This window comes from Peromyscus eremicus, chromosome 6 (assembly GCF_949786415.1).
Source record: "Peromyscus eremicus chromosome 6, PerEre_H2_v1, whole genome shotgun sequence".
In the NCBI taxonomy this organism is placed as follows: Eukaryota; Metazoa; Chordata; class Mammalia; order Rodentia; family Cricetidae; genus Peromyscus; species Peromyscus eremicus.
In genome coordinates, this window is record NC_081421.1 from 76,494,481 (window position 1) to 76,521,390 (window position 26,910).

The 26,910-nt window shown below is 44.8% G+C and overlaps 1 protein-coding gene across 1 annotated transcript in view; it reads left to right on the forward strand.

Annotated features, from left to right (window-relative positions):
* The first annotated feature begins 2,054 nt into the window (after positions 1-2,054).
* Positions 2,055-26,910, forward strand: part of Dennd2c (DENN domain containing 2C) — a 75,029-nt gene continuing 50,173 nt past the window's right edge. The window contains exon 1 of the mRNA XM_059265983.1: positions 2,055-2,161. The gene's annotated coding sequence lies outside the window, so the exon portion shown is untranslated. The remainder of the gene's footprint in view (positions 2,162-26,910) is intronic.

Here is a 26,910-nt window from a genome sequence, read left to right on the forward strand (position 1 = left end):
GGACAAAGAGACAGAGACAGACAGACAGAGAAAGAGAGAGAGAGAGACAGAGACAGAGACAAGGATAGAGATGCCAGGTACTTCAGGTCAGGAGATGCTCTGGTCACCAAGATTACATTTGTTCACGCACACTGTGTGGCCATCTAGTGGTTCGGTTGATATTTCACTCAGGGTACTTTAAAAAGTGGTCATAGATCAAATGTAAACGATCAGACACCACCTTAGACACCAAAAGCAAAAAGATGATTTTCATTCTGCTTTCCCGTTGTTCACCCTTGAGGCTATAAGAGGTGTGAAAAAGGGAACCCCTCAAGACATCTCAGAACGTAATGAGAGCAGACGCCTGCGTGTTTTCACTTTCTGCACAGGTAGCTAGCTGTGAGCTTAGGTGTGTCCCTGAGGACATGTCTGTACCAGCTGTGGTGTGACTCCTCTTCCTGATTTCCGAAGTTAAAAATTCTGTTTGAGGAGTATTTATTTGTCAAGAACCTGATTTTATGTTGGCTTCCTAATCACCAAAGTAATACAAATCACTAAATATTCTTCTCAGACTTAAATAGTAGTAGGACACTCACTATTAGATCCAGCTTCCTCTTACCCATGAGAGGGCAGTAGAATACACACATGAACTAATTTATCCCACTCATCTCGAATCCCCAGTCTCCTTCATTCTACTAAAGAATCTTCCTGGATGCAAAGGTCAAAACAGAAATTTCGAAAATACTGTTTTAGTCCCAAATTTCATCTTGTACAACTTATCTGGGATACTTTCCAAACAGTTTAGATTAAAAGCCGGTTGTGATAGCTCATGCCTATGCTGGCAATCCAGAAGCAGGGGTAGGAGGATAGGAAGTTTGAGGCAGGCCAGCCTGGGCTACACTATGAGACCCTGTCTATAAAAAATAATAACACACACATCTATGTATAAAGACTTGCTGGGCCGTGGTGGCGCTCGCCTTTAGTCCCAGCACTCAGGAGGCAGAGCCAGGCGGATCTCTGTGAGTTCGAGGTCAGCCTGGTCTACAGAGCGAGATCCAGGACAGGCACCAAAACTACACAGAGAAACCCTGTCTCGAAACAACAACAACATCAAGACATACACTTTAGGTAAGGGAGCAATGGAATTCATAAAGACCAGTGTCTACAATTTATTCCAAACAGGATTCACATTTATTTCCTCACTAGAGTTTTTTTTTTTTTAAGGCCCTGTCATTCTTCTCTCTCACCATAGAAAGTGATCCTTTTATTGTCCCTACCTCATGGCTTCACAACGGATTGGGACATGCTGCTTTTTTTTTTGTCTTGGTTAAGTTGGCTGGTGACAGTCATCTGCGATGTGTAATCAAACACCTCTCTGTGGCAGTCTTCTATTTTGGTGCCTCTGTGTGAACAAGCGAGGGAAACTTGGTTACCAGACACAAGATCGGATGGGATGGGGTGGGTGGGGTGGAGTGGGGCTGGGAGAGGTGGGGTGGGGCAGTTAGACAGTACTGGGAACTAGGCTCCACTCGTCCCAGTCTCGCAGAGTGAAACTGGGCTACTCTTGCAGCAGGCACAGAGCCATGTGCATACCTGAGCAAGATCGTGTTGCAGGCGGGAGCGCTTAAGCGTGAGTCTCAACCGGGTGTGGCGACCGAGTCGGCACCGGGAGTGGGCATCAAAGGCATCCGGCTCGAGATTCCAAACCCGGGGCCAGGTGCGTTATTGGCATCTCTCTACTAACTAACATTCCCGAGGAATGTTTGCTCCTTGAGCTGCTTTACGGTTTTATTAAAGGAGGTACTGTTTGGTTCCTGATTCAACTAGGCTCTCCTTCGCGATGCGGGTCTGTTGCGTGGGGTCAGTCCGACTGCAGATTCGGACATAGAGCTTTGGCTCCGGGCCTGAGCCAAGGTCGCAGCGTGGAACCAACGTGCACTCTCGCGCACCAGAGCCGGGGGCGGGGAGACCGCCAGGCGTGGGTTCTGGGCAGTGCGGAGGGACCTGGGAGGGGCGGAGCTTACTGGATGGGCTTGGGGGCGTGACCAGACCGAGAAGGGGCGTGTCAGAGGGCGGGGCCTGCGGGCCTGCGGGGGCGGGACGAAGAGGCCCGAGCTGGATCCCAGAGGCCACGGACGCGAGTGTCCCATCCCTGCGAGAGGCGGTGTCGCGGCCCAGGCAGGTAGGCGACGGGATGCGGCCGGGGAGTGAGGCAGTGGGTCCTCGGTCGCTCAGCTGTTGGCGTCGCCCCAGGGGCGTCCCGCGTGTCCGTGGTCGGCCGGGAGCTGGGCATTTCGGGCCAAGGGAAGACGAGTGTCAGCCTCCGAGCGAGCCGCAGGCGCGGGCCGGGGCGGGGGCCGAGGAGCCGGGGCGCTCGCCGCCGGGAGGAAACGCGCCTTTCAGGAGGTCTTGAACTTGGACGTGCCCGAACGGAGCACTTCAAACAGCGGGAAAGTGTGTATGCGCGCACTTTGCCTCCAAACAGCCTGGCAAGCTCAACAGTGGAAGTCGTCAAGTAGTTTTTTAAGTTAAAAATCCAGGAGTGGAACTGGAAGTACGACTATGGAGTAACCAGGAGAGAAGATGATGATTAGATTATGAGTCAAAAGGCTCCACTCTGGAGCTCAGACCCGCAAACAAAACGTCGCACCTCCGCCAGGGTAACTTTTCCCAGCTTGTTTCCCCTAAGTATAAAACTGGGACGCCCATGGCTGTTCTCACGGTCAAAGGAGAGGCGTGACAGCGTTCTGCAAATGTCAGGCATTGTTGTTTGATGCACATGCACCCAGGAGCATGTGTAGTCTGTAAAACTACTAAGTGCCTAGCACACAGTAGATGCCCTGTAAACTTTTATCTCAAAGCTACTGATTCGCCTACAGTATGTTAGATAAAGCCCTAACTTCTATCTACCATGTGAATAAGTCATTTAAGCTTCTTTTCCACACAATCACCATTGTTTGAAGAGCGAATCTATTCTTAACTGAGTCATGAACTTTTCTAAAATAGCATGCTATCTGTACACTGTTGTGGAATCATGTGCCATGAAATTTGTACCAATCAGAAAAATCTTACTTGGCCTTAGATAAGTAGTCACAGCTGAAGATATCTGGTAAAGTGAGCTGAGAGTATTGCTTCAGAGCAAGACTTTCATTTGTTTTGTAAATTAAGGGGCTGCTTATAGGAAGATCTGAGTCTTCTAAAACAGTTAATATGTGGCTGTGGGTTTTGTACAGTTTTTATTATAGACATTTGTGTCCTTTACTTGTGGGTGCGTGTGTATGAATTTTTAGGGGGAGATGGGAAATTAAAAAAAGGAATAACAGTCTGTAACCAAGAGGTTTCTACTAGGGATACTTAAGGGTGATCTGGAGTAATTTCAAAGGCAGAAACCAGGAACTGTAGTAATTGTGTCTCATGGCCTTTCATTAGTCTGTTGAATGTGGCAATAGACTTTTTTTAGATGCGGAAATATCAGTGTTTTTGATTGAGAGCAGTAGGTAGTCTTTTTCCTTTTCTTATTTAAAATTTATAATTAGGGATGTGGATGTAGCTGTTGGTGGTATATTTGCCTACCATGCACAGAGTCCTGAGTGCAATCCCAGTACTTTGTAAACTGGGCATGGAAGTTCATGCCTGCCACCCCCGCATACCAGAGGTGCAAGCTGGGGTTCAGAACTTCAGGTCACTCCTTACTATATAGTGAGTTTGAAGCCAGCCTGGGATACATGTGACTCCATAACAAAGCGAAACAAAACAAAGTAAAAAAAATTCCCCATATTGCCTGGCTAGAGAGATGGCTTGGGGGCATAAGGGCATTTGCTGCCAAGTCTGAAGACCTGAGTTCAATCCCCAGGACCTGTAGGAGAGAACCAGCTCATGCACATTGCCCTCTGACTCCAAATGTGTCCCAACACATTGCCTCCCCCCACAAATTAATAAATGTAATAACATTTATTTATTATGTGTGTGTGGGCACACAGGTCACACACACAGGGTGCGTGTATGGAGGTCAGAAGACAATTTGTGAGACTTAATTTTCTCCTTCCATCCTATGGGTTCTGGGGATTGAACTCAGGCTCAGTGGCACGCGCTCTTACCTGCTGAGCTATCTCATCGGCCCTTCTTTTCTCTTGCTTTGTTCTGTCTTGTGACTACTAGACAAGTACTCTACCACTGAGCCACACCCACAGCCAGAAATCCTACTACTTCTAAATGATCTGTAGTGATCCTTATGTTATAGACAAGGACGTTAGAGTACTGTACACCACTGTGGAATTTAGTGGAGGATTAGAGGGGAAATTACGAGAAGTAAATCATTTTGTGCTCTTTTTTTTTTTTTTTTTTTTTTTTTTTTTTTTTTTTTCGGTTTTTCGAGACAGGGTTTCTCTGTGTAGCTTTGCGCCTTTCCTGGAACTCACTTGGTAGCCCAGACTGGCCTCGAACTCACAGAGATCCGCCTGGCTCTGCCTCCCGAGTGCTGGGATTAAAGGCGTGCGCCACCACCGCCCGGCTCATTTTGTGCTCTTTTAAGAGTGGTATTTGTGAGGCTGGAGAGAAGACCCCACCCAGTGGTTAAGAGTACTTGCTGCTCTTCCAGAGGACCTGAGTTCAGTTCCCAGCACCTATGTCTGGTAGTTTACAACTGCCTGTAACTCCAGCTTTACGGGGTCTGACACCCTCTTCTGCCTTCCAAGAACAACTGCACATGTGCAGCATATGCTCACATAGACATACATACATACATACATGTAAATAAGAATAAATCTTCAGCCTAGTGTAATGGTGCATGCCTTTAATCTCATCACATGGGAGGCAGAGGCGAGTGGATCTCTATGAGGTCAAGGCCTACATAGTGAGTTTCAGGCTAACCAAGCTATATAGTGAGACCCTGTTTCAAAAAAAAAAAAATTACAGAAAAAGAGTTTTATTTAAACATTTTCAACAATTCAGTGGGAGAATAGATGTTTTGAAACTTTTTTTTTTAAAGATTTATTTATTATGTGTACAGCATATGTTTTTGCAGGCCAGAAGAGGGCACCAGATCTCATTACAGATGTGAGCCACCATGTGGTTACTGGGAATTGAACTCAGGGCCTCTAGAAGAGTAGTCAGTGCTCTTAACCTCTGAGCCATCTCTCCAGCCCAAAACTTTTTTTTTTTTTTTTTTTGAGACAGGATCTTGCTATATAACCCAGGTTACATAGCTCAGGCTGGCCACAAACCTGCAGTAATTCTATCTAGGTCTGAGTGCTAGGATTGCAGTGTTTGCCCCTGTGCATATCTAAAACTGTTTTAAAAACCAACTGCAAGCCTATACTGCATAATGAAGTCACTGAAAATTTATTTGTTGACCTTACAGGTCTGACTAATCACCACTGAGGGATGCTTCATCACTAGCTGCTCACTGAGAGGCATAGAGAAACCAAGTAACCTGCCTGCCACCAGTTCAAGTAGCAGAGGTGCCAGGCTGCCAGGCTACAGTAACACTGAGCTCAGCCCTCAATCTCTGCTCTATATGAGTTTCAAATTCTGTAAGACACAGTGAAATCCAACAGGTATTAAAAGACAGAATTTTTATGAACTTCAGATCAGACAGACAGAGAGAGACAGAGAGAGAGAGAGAGAGAGAGAGAGAGAGAGAGAGAGAGAAAGAGAAGGAGGAGGAGGAGGAGGAGGAGGAGGAGGAGGAGGAGGAGGAGAGACAGAAAAACTGGTATTACAAGATATAGAGGCACGTCCAAGCTACAATTTAATTATTATGTAAAACTTTTTTTTCCTCTGGTGAATGACATGGGATTCTTCTTGTTTTTAAACTCCCAGCCACTTAGGGCATTATCTTAGCAATATAAGATGTGTCTATTTTTCAGTAAGAAGTTTAAAATACCTGTTCTTAAACCGTGACTTAAATGTTAGATGCAAGAGAAGAAATGTGCCAGTCTTGATGGAGTATACCTATAGTCCCAGCACTTGGAAGACTAAGGCAGGCAGCCATGAAATTCTGTAGACTTGCTGGGGCTAAGTAGGGAAATCTGTCCCAAAACAAAACAAATAAAATAAAGTCACTATAGTTTTAGTATGATAATAGAGGGATAAACAGAATTTAATGGGAAACAATGATGAGAAACAATTATTCTACATGTGGTAGGGAGGAGGCTTATAGAAAAGGTTGAATCAAATACCATATTTGAATTGGATTTTGAAGGATGACTAGAGTTTGCCAAGCTCGGGGAAGGTATGAATGAGAGCCAGGAATCTGTGTGACTCTACGGTAAGTTTGAGAAATGTGTTCCAGTTACTAAAGTCAGAGGTACAGAGATGGGTGGTTGGGCTAAAAATAATCTAGAAAAGGAAAATCTCAGAGCACAGGTGTTTGTTACATTAGATCACTGCAATTGCTAGGTAAGTGTGGGGGTTCAGGACCCTGACTTGGAATAAAGAAATGAGTGATTAAGTTCAGTTCGGCAAAATCTTTCACTGGAGAATATGGTATTGAAGGTTTTTTTTTGTTTGTTTGTTTTTTTGGGTTTTTTTTTGTTTTTTTGTTTTTTTTTTTTTGGTTTTTCGAGACAGGGTTTCTCTGTGTAGCTTTGCACCTTTCCTGGAACTCACTTGGTAGCCCAGGCTGGCCTTGAACTCACAGAGATCCGCCTGGCTCTGCCTCCCAAGTGCTGGGATTAAAGGCATGCGCCACCACCGCCCGGCGAAGGTATTTTTAATACTTTGAAGTAGCATGTAATTTTTTTTGAATTTTCTAGAATGCTTTATTTCCTGAAGAAAATTCATTAAGCTAATGTGGTTGCACCATTTCTTCCATCTTCATGTCTACAAACTCAGCCATCTTTGCAAAGTCCGTAGCAGCAATGTCTAGATCAGGGAAAGGCTAACACGCAGACTCCAATTTTGAGGTCATCCTCTCCAATCTTTAGAGATGTGCTCCATGTTTCTAATGTCTGTCGACTTTGGTCTCATGAAAAGTGGACATATTTCATCACTCTTTAGTGGAACCAGGAGACTGTCTTCCAGTGGGAGAAGTTTGGGGTATTTGTCTTTCTCAGTCTCTTCTCTGAAGTAGCATGCATTTTTAACAAATACCCAGTATAAAGCTATGATTCGGGGGGAAAACGAGTCTGTTGACACCAGTTATGGGAAAGAATCTGTGTGTAAGGACTCTGCAACTGAGTCTAGAGACAACGGAGAGCCAGAGAAGGGTTGGAAGTAATTAGACCAGATTACACAGTGATGAATGAAGCCAGGCAAAAGGCAGCGGGATGAGTTTGGAGGTTGATCAGATAGGTAGGCCAAGCTTGCTATTGAGGTACTCCTGATGGAGCAGATGAGAGCTGGAGTAAGAAACAGCATCAACGAAGAGGACAGGGCAGCCAGGAAGGTACGGGTTGGGAGTGCTCCAGAATCCATTAGCTGAAAAAAGGCGATGAAGTTTTCTTAGCTTGGAAAACTCAGTGAATGCAGAGTCTGGCTTTATTGTTTTTTATTGTCTCTGTTCTGAACCTGTTGGGTTTGAAGTGTCTATAGAGCAATGAGATGCAGATGTCCGGCAGGATCCAGAGCCTAGGATGAGGGTGATTGGTGATGTAGGTCTCAGAGATAACCAGCTGAGGTTCACACCAGTACACAGACTCACGAAGAGATCCTGTCCATTGTAGTCATAAAGCATTCAGATGAGTTTTAATGGAAAGTTAAACAGCTTTCAAGCTGAGATGTTCCTGGTTGGTAGAGTGCCTGTGTCACTTGATTGAAGCCCTGTGATCAACCTCCACCATCACATGAGACTAGGTGTGGTGGTCCTCGCCTAGAATCTTAGCACCAGGAAGTGGAGGCAGAGGAATCAGAAATTTAAGGTCTTCCTGGACTGTATAGGAGTTTGAGGCCAGCTTGAGCCTTACCCTAGCCCTTGGTTATTTTTTGTTTTTGGTTTAAAAAAAAAAAAAAAAAAAAAGCCCTGCCGGGTGGTGGTGGTACACACCTTTAATTCCAGCACTTGGGAGGCAGAGCCAGGCGGATCTCTATGAGTTCGAGGCCAGCCTGGTCTACAGAGTGAGATCCAGGACAGGCACCAAAACTACACGGAGAAACCCTGTCTCGAAAAAAACCAAAAAACCAAACCAAATAAAACAAAATGAAAAACAAGCCCTTTCAAGTGTTTTTCAAAGAGGGGCGGGTGTAGCTCAGTTGGTAGAGTGGCCGCCTAGTATGGGAGAGGCTTTGGGTTTGATCCCAGATTCACATAAGCTGGATGTGGTGGTAAAAGTCTGTGCCCCTAGAATGTGGTAGGTGGAGATAGGAGGGTCAGGAGCTCCAGGTCGCCTTCATATACAGTGAGCTCACAGCCAGCCTGGACTACAGGAGACCCTGTCTCATAGACAGACAAAGACACGGGGGCTGGAGGGATTATTCAGTGGGTAAGAATGCTTGTGCTGGGCGGTGGTGGCACACGCCTTTAATCCCAGCACTGGGAGGCAGAGCCAGGCGGATCTCTGTGAGTTCGAGGCCAGCCTGGGCTACAGAGAGTTCCAGGAAAGGCGCAAAGCTACACAGAGAAACCCTGTCTTGAAAAAACAGGGGGAAAAAAAGAAAGAAAGAAAGAAAGAAAGAAAGAAAGAAAGAAAGAAAGAAAGAAAGAAAGAAAGAAAGAAAGAATACTTGTTGCCCTTGTAGGAAGGCCCTGGCTTCAGTTCCCAGCACTGGGCTGACAGAAAAGTCCAGGGAATCCTGATGCCCTCCACTGGCCTCTCCGGGCACTGCACACATGTGCCACATTTCTATACATGTAGGCAAAACACTCATACACATAAAAATAAGTCTTTGAAAACCCTAAGTAAACAGATATTTTCAAAGAAAAATAAAAAGACTTAACTTACTGTTCTTCCATGTATTTAAGGACAGTTTTGAGAAAGAGCCATTATTGGCTAATTTAGTTACATATCAGAAATATTTGAAACCTTGAAGGAAAATATGGCTTAAAAGCTTGACCTTGCCAGCCTTGGTGGCACACACTTCTAATCTCATCAGAGGCAGATGTGTCTCTTTGTTTAAGGCTAGCCTGGTTTACAGAGGGAGCTCCAGGCCAACCAGGGATATACAGTGAGACCCTGTCTCAAAAAGAAAAGATTCCTCTACTATCACATTAGCAGGTTTGTTCCAGAAGACATCGAATTCTTGAAGTTTGTTCTTTATTTACTCTGAAGAACGATGGCATGACATTTTGTATTAAGACTAAAAACTTGCATTACTAAATGTGTTGCTGTTTTTACTGCTCACGGCCGCTCATTGTTTCAGCTGGGATTTTCAACCCTTACCCAATTAAATGCAAAAGAATGAACCAGACTCCTAAGTGAACCTGATAAGCACATAGCATTGTCCGTGTGTTTTCCAGACTGGAATTAGGAAAAGTTCTTACATCATTATGGTGAATCTTTCCTAATTTTAATTTTACATTATTTATGTGAGAATTGAAAACAATGATGAGATAATATTTGATCTAAACTATATGCTGTACTTTATCTTATATGGTGATGAAGTTACTGTTTTGTGAACCGTGTGTGTGTGTGTGTGTGTGTGTGTGTGTGTGTGTGTGTGTGTGTCTGTGTGTGTGTGTGTGTGTGTGTGTGTGTGTGTGTGTGTGTGTAACCACAGTAGCATTCTCTTCTGCGGTTGCTGCCCCGAGGCAACTTTCCTTTGATTCTCCATGGTGGCCGCCCACTGTCATCTCCCACCCTCCATCATGGCCGCCCACTGCCGTCTCCCCTCCCCACATCATGGCCTCCCACTGCCATCTCCCCTCCCCACATCATGGCCGCCCACTGCTGTCTCCCCTCCCCACATCATGGCCGCCCACTGCTGTCTCCCCTCCCCACATCATGGCCTCCCACTGCTGTCTCCCCTCTTGTTGATGAGTCCCTGCTTTCCTCGTGTTTGTTGCTGACCTAGAACTCAGTTCCTCACCACAAACATTCCTTTTCTTAGCCTCTTAACCCAGGCTCAGATTTGTTGTTTTGAGACAGGGTCTCCTGTAGCCCAGGCTAGCCTTAAACTTTGAGGCATCCTCCTGCCTCAGCCTCCATAGCTCTGGGTTAGAGCTGTGTACCACCACACTGAGCCCAGACTTCACTCTTGCCCTATCGTGTCCTTGTCTCCTTGGCTCCACTGACGTTCTGTGTGCACTCTTGAGAAGCAAGACATTCCCCCATGAAGGGCAGTCAGTAATTTTCCTATCTTCGGCCCAAGTTTATTTTCTTTATTACCGTGCCCAGGTTCTGAGAGAGTTTAAGAATTATGTAGTCCATCCCCTCTAAAAATTGTGTTATCCAACGTCATCTAAGGAACCGTCCCCTAATCTGTTAACTACAGCTCATTGTTGAGCAGCTCTTCAAGATCGTGTCCTGGGGTTGAGACAGGAGGCTCAGAAGTTTAAGGCTAGCCTGCAGTACTGCAGTCAGGACCTATCTCAAAATAAACAAACAACTGAGCTATTCTCAGGTAGCTAGGCCGTTCATTCTTACATAGATACTCCTTTTTACTACAGTAGGGTCGTATGAACAGACTCAGCTAACTTGGTCTCACGTGTTTTCTCATCTTCCACTCTGTAAGAACTGTCGCTGTTCTCAAATGCCTTAGAACCTCTTTCCTTCATGAGACTTAACTTTATCCCCTTTCTTGCATGTTCTTTCTTCCCTCCTCTCCTTCATCCTTCCCTTAAAGCAGTGGTTCTCAACCTGTGGGCCATGACCCCCTGGGGGGAGTCAAATGACCTTTTCACAGGGATCACCTAAGACCATCGGAAAACAACAGATATTTACATTGTGATTCATAACAGTAGCAAAATTATAGTTATGAACTAGCAACAAAATAATTTTGTGGTTGGGGTCAGCACAACATGAGGAACTGTATTAAGGGGTCATGCATTAGGAAGGTTGAGAACCACTGCTCTAGAGTTTCCGAAAACATAAGATTTTCCCTCCAACTTTCAAATGTTCTATGTGAAGTTGTTCCCTGATTTTTGTTTTCATATCTCTTTTACTGACTTTCAGATAAATGTCGTACTCAGACTTTGTCCATTTTCTTCATAGTTTGCTGTCCCCAGTCTAGATCATCTATCTGCGTTAGTTACTTTTCTCACTGCTGGGACCAGATCCCAGACCAGAAGCAGTGGGTGAGGTGTTTTAGCTCCCAGACTTTAGGGATACAGTCCACCATGCTCGGGAAGGCATGACTGCCAGAGTGTGAGGCAGGTGGTCGCATATGTCTGCCATCAGCAAGCAGAGCAGACAGGAAGTCCAGCCAGGCTTTTCAAACCTTAAGGCCAGCCTCTAGTGACTCACTTCCTCCAGCGAGGCTCCACCTCCTAAATCCTCCATAATCTCCCGAAACAGCACGACCATCTGGGATTAAGTGTCCAAACATTTGAGCGTGTGGGGGACAGTTTACATTTAAATCACACCACCATCCTTTTGAAAACCTGTATTTTATCCCTGTGGCCACATGCAGGGACCCTCCCTCAACCCTTAGCTTTTGGCATGAGTCTGCCATGTCCTTTCTTTTAGGACCTTTCCTCCTGTGATAGCTCTGACCACAGATCCCTAGCTTGCTTTGTCCATTCTAGCTGGTGGATTCTAATTTGTGACACATGTTCTCAGAGATCCCAACTTTTGCCATTTAAAGCCCTCTGCAGGGCTGGGGCTGTAGTCAAGGGTAGAGCACTTGTGCAGGGCTGTAGTCGGGGGTGGAGCACTTGTGCAGGGCTGTAGTCGGGGTAGAGCACTTGTGCAGGGCTATAGTCGGGGTAGAGCACTTGTGCAGGGCTGTGGTCAGGGGTGGAGCACTTGTGCAGGGCTGTGGTCAGGGGTGGAGCACTTGTGCAGGGCTGTAGTTAGGGGGGAGCACTTGTGCAGGGCTGTAGTCAGGGGTAGAGCACTTGTGCAGGGCTGTAGTCAGGGGTAGAGCACTTGTGCAGGCCTGTAGTCGGGGGGTAGAGCACTTGTGCAGGGCTGTAGTCGTGGGTGGAGCACTTGTGCAGGGCTGTGGTCGGGGGTGGAGCACTTGTGCAGGGCTGTAGTCGGGGGTGGAGCACTTGTGCAGGGCTGTGGTCGGGGGTGGAGCACTTGTGCAGGGCTGTGGTCGGGGGTGGAGCACTTGTGCAGGGCTGTGGTCGTGGGTGGAGCACTTGTGCAGGGCTGTGGTCGGGGGTGGAGCACTTGTGCAGGGCTGTGGTCGGGGATGGAGCACTTGTGCAGGGCTGTGGTCGGGGGTGGAGCACTTGTGCAGGGCTGTGGTCGGGGATGGAGCACTTGTGCAGGGCTGTGGTCGGGGGTGGAGCACTTGTGCAGGGCTGTGGTCGGGGATGGAGCACTTGTGCAGGGCTGTGGTCAGGGTGGAGCACTTGTGCAGGGCTGTGGTCGGGGGTGGAGCACTTGTGCAGGGCTGTGGTCGGGGGTGGAGCACTTGTGCAGGGCTGTGGTCGGGGTGGAACATTTGTGCAGGGCTGTGGTTGGGGGTGGAGCACTTGTGCAGGGCTGTAGTCGGGGGTAGAGCACTTGTGCAGGGCTGTGGTCGGGGTAGAACACTTGTGCAGGGCTGTGGTTGGGGTAGAGCACTTGTGCAGGGCTGTAGTCGGGGGTAGAGCACTTGTGCAGGGCTGTAGTCGGGGTAGAGCACTTGTGCAGGGCTGTAGTCGGGGGGTGGAGCACTTGTGCAGGGCTGTAGTCGGGGGGTGGAGCACTTGTGCAGGGCTGTGGTCAGGGGTGGAGCACTTGTGCAGGGCTGTAGTCGTGGGTGGAGCACTTGTACAGGGCTGTAGTTGGGGTAGAGCACTTGTGCAGGGCTGTGGTCAGGGGTGGAGCATTTGTGCAAGGCTGTAGTTGGGGTAGAGCACTTGTGCAGGGCTGTAGTCAGGGGTAGAGCACTTGTGCAGGGCTGTAGTCAGGGGTAGAGCACTTGTGTAGCATGTGTGAAGCCCTGGGTTCAAGCCCTAGTACTTCTAGAAAAACAAAAGCCCCTTGTGCCGAGGGAACCCATGTGCTTTTGTTTTGTTTCTCCACAAAGCCTGATTGAAATACTCATTCCTCTCTAAGCCTTTGGCTTCCCCTCTCTCCCCTCTCAGCAGACAGTCTTGCTTATGCTCAAGGCAAAGAAGCAGTGAAATCCCTCCACTAGAACTTCCTCATCGCGTAGCTCCCGAGCCAGCAGATCTGCCTGCACTCCTGGTCCTTGGTTTGTCTATACTGTTCCAGGGGAGGAGCGCCCCGCTCCTGGGGACTGCTCACCCTCCACTCTGGAGGTTCCTGCCTTCTCTCCCTTCTGGGCCTCTGTTCTCTACCCTTGTTTCTAACCCCTTCCTTCCTGACGCCTTCCCACCCGGGTTTAAATATAACTTCTTTCCTGTCTTAAAGAGAAAAGCTCGCCTGAACCCGATGTCCCTTCCCAACTCTCACTGCATTGTCCACGCGCTGCCTGGGGTTAACTCATTGAAGGGTCGTCTACAGTTGCTGCTCCCGTTCTCCATGGCCCCATCCTCTCAGTTCACTGCCATCTCTCCTTCACCCTCCTCCTTGCCACTTAGCCTGCTCTTGCCCAGGTCCTGATCACCAACAGACACTCAAGTCTTGGTCTTCCTGGCTTCTTGGCTTCCATGATTCCAAACACTCCTGGTATCTCTCCCGTCTTTTGTCTACTTTTGTGATTGAGTTACCATCTATGATACATGTACACTGACTCAGAGTGTCTGAGAACTGGCCTGTTCTGGACTGGCAGTGCTTCTGGAATTTATGAGATACTAATTTCAACAGAGCGATGGCTTATAAAAGTAATTAAAAAATAATCATATTTGTATAGCAATGAAGAATGAATAAGTTTGAGCCAGATGTGATGGCATGCACATGTAATACCAGCTACTTTATAGAGACTGAGGCAGGAAGATTACAAGTTCAAGGCCAGCCAGGCCTGTATACTGAGGCCTCATCTCAATAAACAAATACAAAATAAAGAAACGAGGTTGAGAAGTTTCCATGGAAACCATGCAATGCCATTGTGTAGCAGAGGGGCTGGAGCTCAAAGACAACAGTTCTAAGTGGTGGCGAGATAAGGAGGGACTAGATTCCCATTTGCTGGTGAGAGTGTACTTGGGTCCAACCGCTTTGGAAAAGTACTCGGCTCTGTATTTTAGTAATAGACCCAACTCATAACATAGCAGTTCTAGATGATACCAAAAATATGATTATGTCTATCAAAGATACATGTAAGATGTTGATAACCGCTTTTTTATTTTGTGATGCCAGGAGCCAAATCAGTGTATGGCACGTGCTAGGCAAGTAAGTGTTCTACGAGTGAGCTCTACCCCATCCCTCCTTATTCAGCATAGGCCAGATCTGCAGTCCACACACATATCAGCAGGAGACTCGAAAAAGTAAATGCTGGTATTTTTACCATTAAATAGAATTCTATACAGCAACAAAAAAGGTAAAACCCTCCTGTATACAGTAAAGTAAACCATACAGATACTATTTTGGACAAAAGAAACTATGCATAAGAAAATACATACTGGGGCTGGAGAGATGGTTAAGAGCATGCACTGCTCTTGCAGAGCATCAGAGTTCAATTCCCAGCACCATATCAGGTGGCTCACAATTACGTGTAGCTTCAGCTCCATGACAGTCTGGCACTCTAGCTTCTTTGGGCACCTGCACTCATGTGCATACCCACATATAATCACATACACACACACACACACACACACACACACACACACACACACACTTACACATAATTAAAAATAATCCTTAAAAAAAAAGATGACATACTTTATTTATTTATTTATTTGTTTGTTTGTTTGTTTGGGTTTTTTTCAAGACAGGGTTTCTTTGGCACCTTTCCTGGAACTCACTCTGTAGCCCAGGCTGGCCTCAAACTCACAGAGATCTGCCTGCCTCTGCCTCTCATGTGCTGGGATTAAAGGTGTGTGCCACCAACGCCCGGCAGGAACGTATAAATCTTGATTATCAAACATTACTTATTTATCAAGCATATGTTACTTATCTAAATTTTCTAGCAGCTTGGTGTTAACTTGTGTGGGAATTGGCGAAGTTATCACGCTATATGGTTTCATGGTGGCAGAGATTTTTTTTCCAAAGAACTATTTTGTTTAAAGAGGCTGCCATTTGATACATTTTCATCCTTCAAGACCTACAAAAAATTTCCCAAAGGAAAAGGCATAAGGGAACTTCTATAACACATAGTGAGAATCATTAAAAATAAAGGTAAAAGGTGCTGGAGAATTGAGATCTGCAAAGTCAAAGTGCTGGAGCTTTGTTGAGCAGCAATAGTTGCCATGCAGTCCACGCCAGTTATACCGATGGCTCGGCAGGTAAGAGCACTCCTGCTTTTGCTTAGGACCTGGGCAGATGACAGCCATTTGTATGGGTGACCCCACACTCTTCTGGCCTCCACAGGCACTGCATGCATGGGGTACACACACATATCCATGCAGGCAAACACTCATTCACACAAAATAAAAATAACTAAACCTAAGAAATGGCTGGTAGTATGAAAAGTACTAGCACGTGGGTAATAAAACGAAGTCGCAGCTGACTGTGTACTGAGCTGCAAACGCCACACGGTTACAGCGGGGTCACTTCGTCATCGTTCTCTTCTCCACTCTGAGGAAAATGAGAACTTTACCCCTCACTCCACACCATTTGAGAAGAGGAGACTGGACGGAGGATAGGTGTTAGCTGTATGGCATCCTAATTCGCATTAGTGGGGGTTAAGTAGATAGATGCATGTATATCCTTAGAAAACAAAGTCTATAGGAAAGGATCTGAGTAGAGAAATGGTTTCCCCTGGCTTTTTTCCTTTTGTATTTGTGTATCCTTCCATATCGGCACACAGATCTCTAACTCATGCCTCTTGGTAGCTGTGTATACTCAGTCAGGGTGCTGTTTGCTTGCTAACTTTGTGTGTTAACATGAGAGGCTGAGGTGCACTTGACAGTGTTCTGCCCTGCACACTCTGACAGCTCACACACCACATTGGTCAGCCCACGTGGTGCATACCCTCTCTTTCTGTTCTGGCTCCAACAGCCCATGCTGGAGCATCCTTTCTGGGAATATCACTGCTTCTGCTCAAGGGACTAACCATCTCTTGTATGCGAAGGCTTTCCTCACCCTTCTCTGGTGTATCTGGGATGGGGACCTGCCTTCTCCACTCTATCTGATGGTTTTAGGGCTCCGCTGTTCAGGGAGAGAAATGCTTTTAGTAACAACAATAACTGTAGCCAGGCAGTGGTGGCGACACCTTTAATCCCAGCACTTGGGAGGCAGAGGCAGGTGGATCTCTGTGAGTTCAAGGCCAACCTGGTCTACAGAGCAAGTTCCAGGAAAGGCTCCAAAATTACACAGAGAAACCCTGTCTCAAAAAAACAAACAAAATAAAAACAAACAAACAAACAAAAAACAAAAAACCCAAACAAACAAAACAACAACAGCAATTACAACAAAACCCCAAAACAAACCAGCACACCAAGTGAGATTAAATATACAAAGAATATATTGTTTGGGAATGTGAGTTGAAAAATGAGAACTCTGTCTTCAAGCTTTTAGCTTAGTGAAAGACAGGAAGTTACATGTTATAATTGATATTCATGTTTTGGGGTGGGCCCTTTATGTCTACAGTTCAGAACTCTTGAAAATTGTCATCCTTTTAGGTATCTTGAAAATGAAAAATAAGAAGATACAATTACAAATACATTCTATTTACAGCTACATAAAAATACTCTCATAAAAAAAGACCAGGAGGAAACACCAAAATATACCAGTGACTATGTAGGCGGGGATAGACGTACAGCTGTTCCTTGGCCTTCAGTACTTTCAAAATTTCTAAAAATAATATTAGTGTTACTTTAGGACTTTAAAAGACGTTTTGCTTTATTTACTTATTTATTTGTGTGGGCACTCTGATGGAATGCGTGTGGTCTGAGGACACCCCATGGGAGTCGACTCTTTCCTCCCACCAGGAGTCCAGGGGCTCTGACGCAGGTGGTCGGGCTTGGTGGCCGGCACCTTTACCTGCCTGGCCCTCTCAGTCATACTTGGGACTTCTAAAACTTTCTAAATTGTATCTCCGAGTGTCTGGGGAGAGTTGCAGCCTTTGAATACTGGTGGAAGGGAGGGCTTTGCTGGGTTTCTAGTGCTGTGTTATGTGGCCATGTTCCAGTTCAGGGCAGTTAGTGTTGGCTTCAGAGAAGACTTCGTAGGGTAATTACATACAAAGATTAAGATTTGTTTAATTCTCTTTTCTAATATTGAATTAACGTAATGAAATTCTAAAAGCTTTGTGGTATTAAAGTTACTTTGTATATAATTTCCCACATTGTAGTAGTTTGTAAAACTTCCCATCTGCTGAAGCGTCATTTTCTTGTTTTACCTAAGACAAGTTTTGTTTATTCATTTGTTTTATTTTGAGATAGAGTCTTGCTATGTAGCCCTGGGTCACCTCAGACTTGAAATCCTCCTGCCTCAGACACCTTTGTGCTGGGGTTACAGATATGTGCCACCATGCCTAGCTTACCTAAGCCATTAAGATTTTATTTTTATTTATGTGTGTGTGTATGCCGTGTGTGTGAGAGTGCCCCAGAGGCCCAAAGGGGTCATTGGATCCCCTACAGCTGGAGCTACAGGCAGTTGTGAGCCTCCCAATGCAGGCGCTGGGAACCAGACTCTGGAAGAGCAGCAGGTGCTCTTAACCACCCCCAGCCCCATCACTTACTTACTTACTTACTTTATTTATTTATTTAGAGTTTTCGAGATAGGGTTTTTCCGTGTAGCCCTGGCTGTCCTGGAACTTGCTCTGTAGACTGGATTGGTCTTGAACTCAGAGATCGGCTTGCCTCTGCCTCTTGAATGCTGGGATTACAGGCATGCACCACCACTGCCAGGCTAGCCCCAGTGTTTTTAAAATCTAGCTATGAATCAGCTGTTTTTACCTTCTAGGAAGGTGTCAGATGTCAGGTCCTCCTACTTACACATTTCTGGGACCCTAGTTAAGTACTGTTATCTTGAGGCTCCCTTCCCTTGTTCCCCAGGGTTCCTGGCAAACACATATTCCCACCCCACCCCCCTTGTACCTTTAAAAGCTTCACTATTGTCCCTTGAGATTATCACAGTTTGTTGACACACACCCTTGAGAAGGATTGTGAAGTAATGATGTCTGCAGAGTCAGCTTTGTGCTGTTCTTAGATGTGGGCCATTTGACTCCTGTTGTTTGGATTTAGACCGCAGAGACCCAGCTGAGAAGACAGGAAAAGCTGCATATAACATCCTGTTACAGTAACTGGTATTGTTATGTCTACAGCCAGCAATAAGTAGGTAGTGGTTAAGTACAGGAGCCCGGGCTTCTTTTAACCAATTCAGGCAGCTTTTGCTTTCTTGGCTAAAAAGAGAACGAACACAGACTGAGAAATAAGATTCACCAGAGAGCAGAGGGCTGTGTGCTGGGGAAATCACCATCATCAGATTCCTACGTCAGAAGAGAAGGTGCTCCCTAGCACTCCTGCCTCTGGACTTTAGAAATAGCAATACATAGCAGGAGACAGCCTATTTTACAGTGTGCTCTCATAGTCAAGATATCCTAAATAGCTAGCTCATCTACAGGATGGTAGGCCATTACTTAAATCACTAATAATCTGCCTTTTTGAAAAGCAATTTAGTTAGCTTTTTAAAACTTAAAAATTTATTTTCCTTAATAAAACAACTATGAAAGGTAATCATTGTCTCAAGACAGTTGTAAGAATTAAATGCAGCAATGACAGTAGATGCTTAGAACAGTGTTTGGTACACATAGCCCTATACATGATACTATTATCACTTAAATATATTGCTATACAAACATACTTCTTTCAATCTTGGATTGCTTTCTTTCTTTTTTGGTATAATTTTTTTAAAGATTTGTTTATATTGTATATGAGTACTCTGTCTGCACATAGTCTGCATAACAGAAAAGGGCATCAGATCCTATTATGTATGGTTGTGAACAACCATGTGGTTGCTGAGAATCGAACCCAGATCCTCTAGAAGAACAGTCAATGCTCTTAACCGCTGAGCCATCTCCAGCCCCTTAATCTTGGGTTTTCTCTGTTTACATTTTATTTGCTGAGAATTATGGGACTGTGGCAATTGTTTTTGTTGCTGATTAGAAATCTTGTATGGTAGTCTGAGCACTTGCTGCTACAAGAGGACACTACTCTGTAGCCTTCTTTATGGGCGAGGGATAAATAATGTGGGTAATCAGTTGTATTGTTGTATTAGCTGGAAACAGTTTTAAACTTTGGGAGGGTTTTTTCTGGGGATGTCTGGAGCTCAGGTGGTCAAGTGCTAGAGCCCTGGCTTGGATCCTCAGCATCACACTAAACTGGGCCTGGTGGGAGGTAGAGGCGAGAGGATCCGAAAGCTCAAAGCAGGATCATTCTTGGCTACAGAATGATGGGAGGTTAGCCTGGGTAAAGACCTTGTGTCAACAAAACAACCCCCCCCAACAATAACAACAACACAACCCCCCCAACCATAACAACAACAACAAAAACAACCTTGGGAGAATTTTTTTAAAAAGTATCTTTTTAGGTATGTTTAGTTGAATGTCTTTAAAACACTGGTATTTGATAAAACGTGGCTTTATAGGCTTGTTTATTGTGTGAGTCTTTTTATCCAGTGTAATTACTATGTTTATTCCAGGGAGATGATTTAATCAGTGAATTAGCTTGTGTTATTAGCATACATAGGGCGTCTGCCTTAGACACTTAGTCGGAATTCCTTTTAACTCTTGGTTGGTTGGTTTCAGATGGGTCTTACAGGGTAGGCTTGGCTGTCCTGGAGGTTACAGAGATCCCCTTGCCTCCGCCTGCTGGGGTCAAAGGTGGGCACCACCACACCCTGTGCAGTTTGCGTTCCTTTTCTAAATTCTCACCAGCAGGAAGAGGCACCTGAGAAGGTAACTCAATGGCTTGGAAAACCAGCGGAATATTCTGTTTGAATAATAGCTAATCATCTTGGGAGCTATTTATGGTACCTTGACTATTAGGGTGCTCACTGTGTAAATTAAGCTGTCTCATGCTATTCGTTTTATTTCTAAGATATGTATCTCATTTTCCATGAAAGTTTTTCTTATACCTTTTCACATCACAAATGGGGTATGTAATGTAACTAAAGAAATCCCTTCATTTGTGAGAGAGACCAAGGATGGCAAGAGTGGTCGGAGCATCTTCTCGGGCAGGCGATGGTGCTTTCCCAGCACACAAAGCCCTCTGGGTTCCCATGAATCCAGTTTCTGCATCTCTGTTGGGCTCTAGGTTCCAGTGCAACGTTAGAAACCAGAATTGTCTTCCATCAGCAGTTAGATGAAGAGCTGGTTCACAGTCCTGGGGGTTTGAAGGGTTTTCCTTTGGTTTCGGTTTTACAAATGCTGGAGATTGAACCCACGGCATCACATACATGTGCTGCTGAGCTGTGTCCCCATCTTAGAACTCTAGATCGGGGCCTGGTTACTTATGAAGCATGGCTGTTGCTGTGTTTTCTGGCTTCCCTGTTATGTGGACTGAGAGGAATGTCTTTCTAAATACCATTAATGGGCTGAAGAGAGAGCTCAGCAGTTAAGAGCACTGGCCACATGGAACCCACATGGCAGCTCACAACCATCTGTAATTCCATCCCCAGGGGATCTAATGCTCTCTTCTGATCTCCACAGGCAGTGCATGCACACGGTGCACAGACACACACACATGCAGGCAAAACACGTAACATAAACGGTTAAAAGACAAACACGTTTCCTCTAACCTCTGGTGATTGTCTCTTTCATTTTAAAACTTTTGTTAGCCTGCAAACTAATGGGTTTCCTTGTGGCATTTTCATACTTACATATCATTATACCTTTTAAAGAGTCTTTGTGTGTGTGTGTGTGTGTGTGTGTGTGTGTGTGTACACATGAACTCACAGGTATGCATGCACCCACATGCACCACATGTAGACCAGAAGAAAGTGTCAAATCCCCTGGAGCCAGAGTTGATTGTGAACTGCCCAACATGGTGCTGGGAACCAAAGTCAGCTCCTCTTTAAGAGCAACAAGTACTCTTAGGCTCTGAACCCTCTCTCCAGGCCCTTCCCTAAGAATTGCAAGCTTTTGAATGAAATTGTACATCTACTATGTGGCAGGCAGTAAGAAAATTTGTTCTTACTATTCTATGCTAATTTTTGGTATTATTTGTACTAAAATACTCTAGGACGTTTTCTCATTAGTATTAGTTACTTTTTTATTGCTGTGATAAAACACCACAGTCAAAGCAACTTGTAGAAGAGAGAGTTTATTTTGGACTTGGAGTTCTAGAGGGTTAAAGTCCAAGATTGATAGCAGAGGTGGCAGGTGACTAGAGCAGTTCATATCTCACAAACAGAAGGCAGAGAAAACTGGAAATGTCACCATTCTTTTGAAGCCCCGCCCCCCAGTGACGTACTTCCTCCAGCAAGCCCACACACCCTTGGCCCTCCCCACATTCTTCCACCATGTGGGCCCCAGGGGTCAAACTCAGCCCTTAGTTTTGACAGCTGGTGCCTTTAACACCGAGTCATCTCACTGGCCCCAAAACTTATTTAAAACAATTTACATTCGTTTATTGTATGAGTGTACTCTCGTAAGTGTGTAAGTGTATGCCATGGGTATGTGGGGGTCTAGGAGGCCAAAAGAGGACGTCAGACCCCCTGTAGCTGGAGTTAGAGACAGTTATGAGTTACCCAGTATAGGTGCTGGGAACCAGACTTGGGTCTTCTGGAAGAGCAGCAAGTTTTCTTAACCATGGAGCCATCTCACCAGCCCCAAAATTTTATTTACAAGGTTATTTACTGGTTTTGTTTGTTTGTTTGTGACAAGGTCTTACCATGTAGCTCTGGCTGGCTTGCCTGGAATTACCTATGTGGAACAGGTTGGCATCTAACTCACAGAGATCTGCTTGCCTGTGCCTCCTGAGTGCCAGGATTAAAGGCGTGTGTCAGTAGGCCTGGCCTAAGTTATTGTTATTGCATATGTATATGTTAAGTGTGAGTGCAGGTGCACAAGAGCCATAGCATGCATTCAGAAGTCAGAAGAGAGTTCTTGGGGTTGATTCTCTCTGTCCACCATGGGCTGTGGGGAGTATTCTTAGATCACTTTCAAGGCAAGCACTTTTCCCTGCTGTCTCAGTTAAGAGTTTCTGTTGCCACGAAGGAACATCATGACCATGACAACTCTTATAAAAGAAAATACGTCATTGGGGCTGGCTTCAGTTCAGAGGTTTAGTCCATTGTCATCATGGAGGGAAACATGGCCGCATGCAGGCAACATGGTGCTGGAGAGGTAGCTGAGAATTCTATCCTCAAGGCCCATCCCTAGTGATTCACTTCCTCCAACAAGCCACATCTCCTAATAGTGTCATTCCCTATAAACCTAGAGGGGCCATTTTTTATTCAAATCACCACATTTTACTCCTTGGCCCCCAAAGACTTGTAGCCATAACATAATGCAGAAATGCATTTAGTCCAACTTCAAAAGTCCCCATAATCTATAACAGTCTCAAACTTGTTTAAAAGTCTTAAAGTTCAAAGACTCTTCTGAAATTCTTAACTGTAATCTCCTATAAAATCAAAATAAAAAACCAGATCACTTATTTCCAATATGTAATGACACAGGATAAACATTACCATTTCCAAAGGGGAAATACAAAGCAAGTCTGAAAACCAGCTACGCAAACTCCAAACTCTGCGTCTCCATGTCTGATGTCAGAGCATTCTTCAGATCTCCAACTCCTCTCAGCTTTGTTGACTGCAACACACTTCTTTCTCCTGGGCTGGTTCCACTCCCTGTTGGTAGCTTTCCTCCCATGACTCTGGCATCTCCAACATCTCGGGGTTGCCAAGGCAGTCCAGGCTTCACCTTCACAGCTTCATGTAATATGGCCTTTCTAGGCCTCCGTGCAGGGACACTCCTGACACATGCCTGGCCTCAAAGGCTTTCCTTACCTTTACTTCTGTACCCTTCATGACTCTAAAGCCAGAACCACAAAGGCCGAAGCTGCCAAGTTCTGCTGCTTGCTGGGGCTGGAACATGGCCCCCTGGGTCAAGTACATCTTCACCAGCTTTCTTTTTTCAATAATTTCCTTTACTGCCTAAGTTTGACTCTCCTGAAATTCGACCTGTAGATCTGGCTGGCCAAGAACTTAGAAATCTGTCTGCTCTGTCTCCTGAGTGCTGGGATTAAGGGTGTGCACCACCACACTTGGCTTTAAGGTTTTTTTTTAAAATTCCTTTTCACAAGTTGGAAGCTTAGCTGGGTGGGATCTTGCCCTGAGGTCACCATTCCTTTTATTCCAATTAACATCAGGATTTTAAAAAATTTGCTTGTCTCCTTGAACACAGGACTTAGCTCCATTCCCCTTTTCTCAAATTGTACATTTTGTAACTTTCCTTTCTCAGCCTACTCCTTTTCATTATAGATCTACATAAGAGTCAACACTAATAATAACCACGTGATAAGCGCTACAGACTTGACAGAACCGGGAAAGCATTAAATTTATACTTTGAAGCATCTTTCATTTTTCTTACTCTGCCAGTCATGTACAGTAACTGTGCAGTTTATGTTGTGTATTACAAGCACTTATTAAGAATTTTTTGAAGTTTCTTTGCTATTTGGGGAGCCATTTTCAGTTATTTATATGACAGTTTCCTCTGATGGGAGGGAGATAAAAGGCCCAAATCCTGAGTGCGCTTCTTTGAAGATTTGTTATTTAAGTAACTATCAGCATGATGGAAAAAGCTTAACAAGTAGAAGCCAGTTTGCTTTTATTTGTTTGTTTGTTTTTTTCCTCCAATGATTTGGTTGTTTTTCATTTGCTAGGAAGCATTTTTAGGTAAATTCAATGAAGAATTTTTCTGCAAGATTTATTCCTGTATATCAGAAATGGTGGCACAGGCCTATAATCCCAGAACTTGGCAGAAGCAGGTAGATCTGTGTGAGTTCAAGGCCAGTCTAGAGGTCTACATAGCAGGTGCCAAGCCAGCTGGGGCTACATAGTGAGTCCCTGACTGAGACTTATCCAGGGAGTTTACAGGTTAAATAATATTTACTGACATTTCAGTATAAATACACTTAATAGATTTTTTTAAAAAAGAAAAGAAGGAAAAACATGCTTAGTGGTTTAATTTCCTGCTGCTTCCCAAGCAGATTTTGTGTTTGCTTTTCTCTGCAGCATGGTTCAGCATCTCCTCGTGACAGTGTAGGGTGGGTGGCAGTCTGAGGTCCTGGTTGACTTCAGGTCTCCTCAGACAGCACTGCAGAGCCATTTACCCTGACAGTTCATGCTACCTCCTTTTCATCTCATCCCTGGTTTTTCTTTTTTCTCATTATCCCCAGCAAGAAAGACTCCAGTGGATAAAGGTTCCTGAGATCACAGAAAAGGTATACAATATGCTGTAAAGAATAATTCAAGGCCCTAGGTAGTGGTAGCACACTACTTTAATTCCAGCACTTGGGAGGCAGTTTGAGGCCAGTCTGCCTACTAAGTGAGTTACAAGACAGCCAGAGTTGTTACACAGAGAAACCTTGTCTCAAAAAGCAAAACAAAAACAAACCAGACAGAAAAAAACAAAGGAGAATTTAAATTTGGGAGGGAGCCATAGTATGGTAATGTGTACAGGAGGCACAGGCTTGATTAATACTGGATTAAGAAGTAAGGCTTCACAGAAACACTTTCCAGCTGCTCTTGAGTATACATATTACATGGTAAAATTAAAGGACTGTTGATATGGCTCAGGGGTAGAGCGTTTGCTTAGCTTTTGCAAAGCCCTAGGTTCAATCCCTACTATAGCCAGAAAATATAACAATGTGAAAAAGGTAGATTCTCACGAAGAAATTAATAGGTTCTGGTATTTATTGAGCAGTTATTTATATCCTAGGCACTGCACAGTATGTATACCTCACATTTAAACTCACACATTATAAAAATTTGAACAATCTGTATCTTTTGTGGAAAGGGTGCTGAAAGGTGTTGACCTCTTTGTGCCTGTGTCCCGTCTGCAAATGGGGCTTCCAGCAGTATCTAGCTTTGTTGTTAAACAATTAGATGCAGACTGGGAAAGGCGCTCAGTGGTAGATTGCTTGCCTAGCACTAAAAAAAAATAAAAACACATGAGTATTGCTAGAGTAGAACTGGGCGTAGCTCATATTGAATGCTCAACGTATATATGCTGCCCTCATTGTGAGCATCCTCTAGATAAGGAAGCAGAACTTACTTAGAAGGGTTCAGTAACGTAAGATTACTTACTCAGCTGAAAGCCAGATCTGCTGGTACGTGAACTCTGCCCGAGTTGTAGCTGTGTACTAGTAGTAGCTGCAGATGACTTGGTATGACTAGTTATGAGTAGCTGAGGAACACCAGTGGCAGGAGGAAGGGAGAGTTAGAAGCTGAAAGTCTTTGTTGTGTTAAATATGAACTTGCTCTTACCTGTACCACATCAGGAAATAAGTACACATGTAAGTTTATCATTTAAACCAGGAGCTAGTTTGTATTTGTTTATTTATTTTGTATGGCTGTGTGTGTTTGTGCACATATGCGTGTGTGCCTGCTCCCACAGAGGGCAGAGGGCAACTTGCAGTAGTCAGTTCTCTGTGAGTTTTGGAGGTCAAACTTAGGTTGTCAGACTTGGTAGCAAGCACTTTTACCCACTGAACCTTCTTGCCGGTCCCAGAAACTATCTTTAAAAGTAGTAATACCCTGACCCTCTTTTATGTATGTACTATAAAAGCAGGTGCGTTTTGAAAGCTTTGAAATTGTGTACGATTGGCTCTTCCCAATTTTTTTAGCTTATTAAGATTTATTTTTAATTGTGTGTGGTGTGTGTGTGTGTGTGTGTGTGTGTGTGTGTGTGTGTGAGAGAGAGAGAGAGAGAGAGAGAGAGAGAGAGAGAGAGAGAGAGAGAGAGAGAAAGAGGGCGCGGGAAGACAGACAGACAGATAGACGGAAGAGTGGACTGACTATGGATATGTCCATGTGAGTGCAGTGTGCAGAGGCCGAAGAGGACGTTAGATCCCCTGGAGCTGGACTTACAGGTGGAGTGAGCCACCAGATATGGGTGCTGGGAACTGAACCTGGGTTCACTGCAAGAGCAGTGAATGCTCTTAACTGCTAAGCCTTCTCCCCAGCCCTGCTTTTGCCAATTTTAAAATATTTGTTAGGTATATTTCTAATTTTGTGATTATTATGTTAGTGTTGCCTTGTACCCTGAGTAATAGTAAGGGTCAAACAATTAGATAGATTTGTTTAGCAATAAGTTAATAGAGTCATCCCTCAGCATCATGGGATTTGTTTCAGGACCACTTCATGGATACCAAAATCTGTGGATGCTCAAGATCCTTTTTTTTTTTTTTTTTAAAGATTTATTTATTTATTATGTATACAGAAGAGGGTGCCAGATCTCATTACAGATGGTTGTGAGCCACCATGTGGTTGCTGGGAATTGAACTCAGGACCTCTGGAAGAGCAGTCGGTGCTCTTAACCTCTGAGCCATCCCTCCAGCCCCAAGATCCTTTTATAAAATGGTACAATGCATCCTGTGGTCGTCCTAGTATGTGTGGTGAATCCACTCTGGGTGACTCAGAGCAGCTAATATAATGTGAGTGCGATGTGAGGACAGTTGGGATCATTTTTATACTGTGCTGGTTAGAGGATAAGGACACAGGACCTCTGTACATACTTAGTACAGACACGTTTCCCTTTGAGTGTTTTCAGTCCACAGTTGGGTAAGTCCGTAGATACAGAAAGGCAACTTAAAGATCAGATGAGTAAATATTGATAGAGTGGAGCTGTGCCTGTTTCATATTAATTGAGGGAATTAAGTTCCCTAACTTA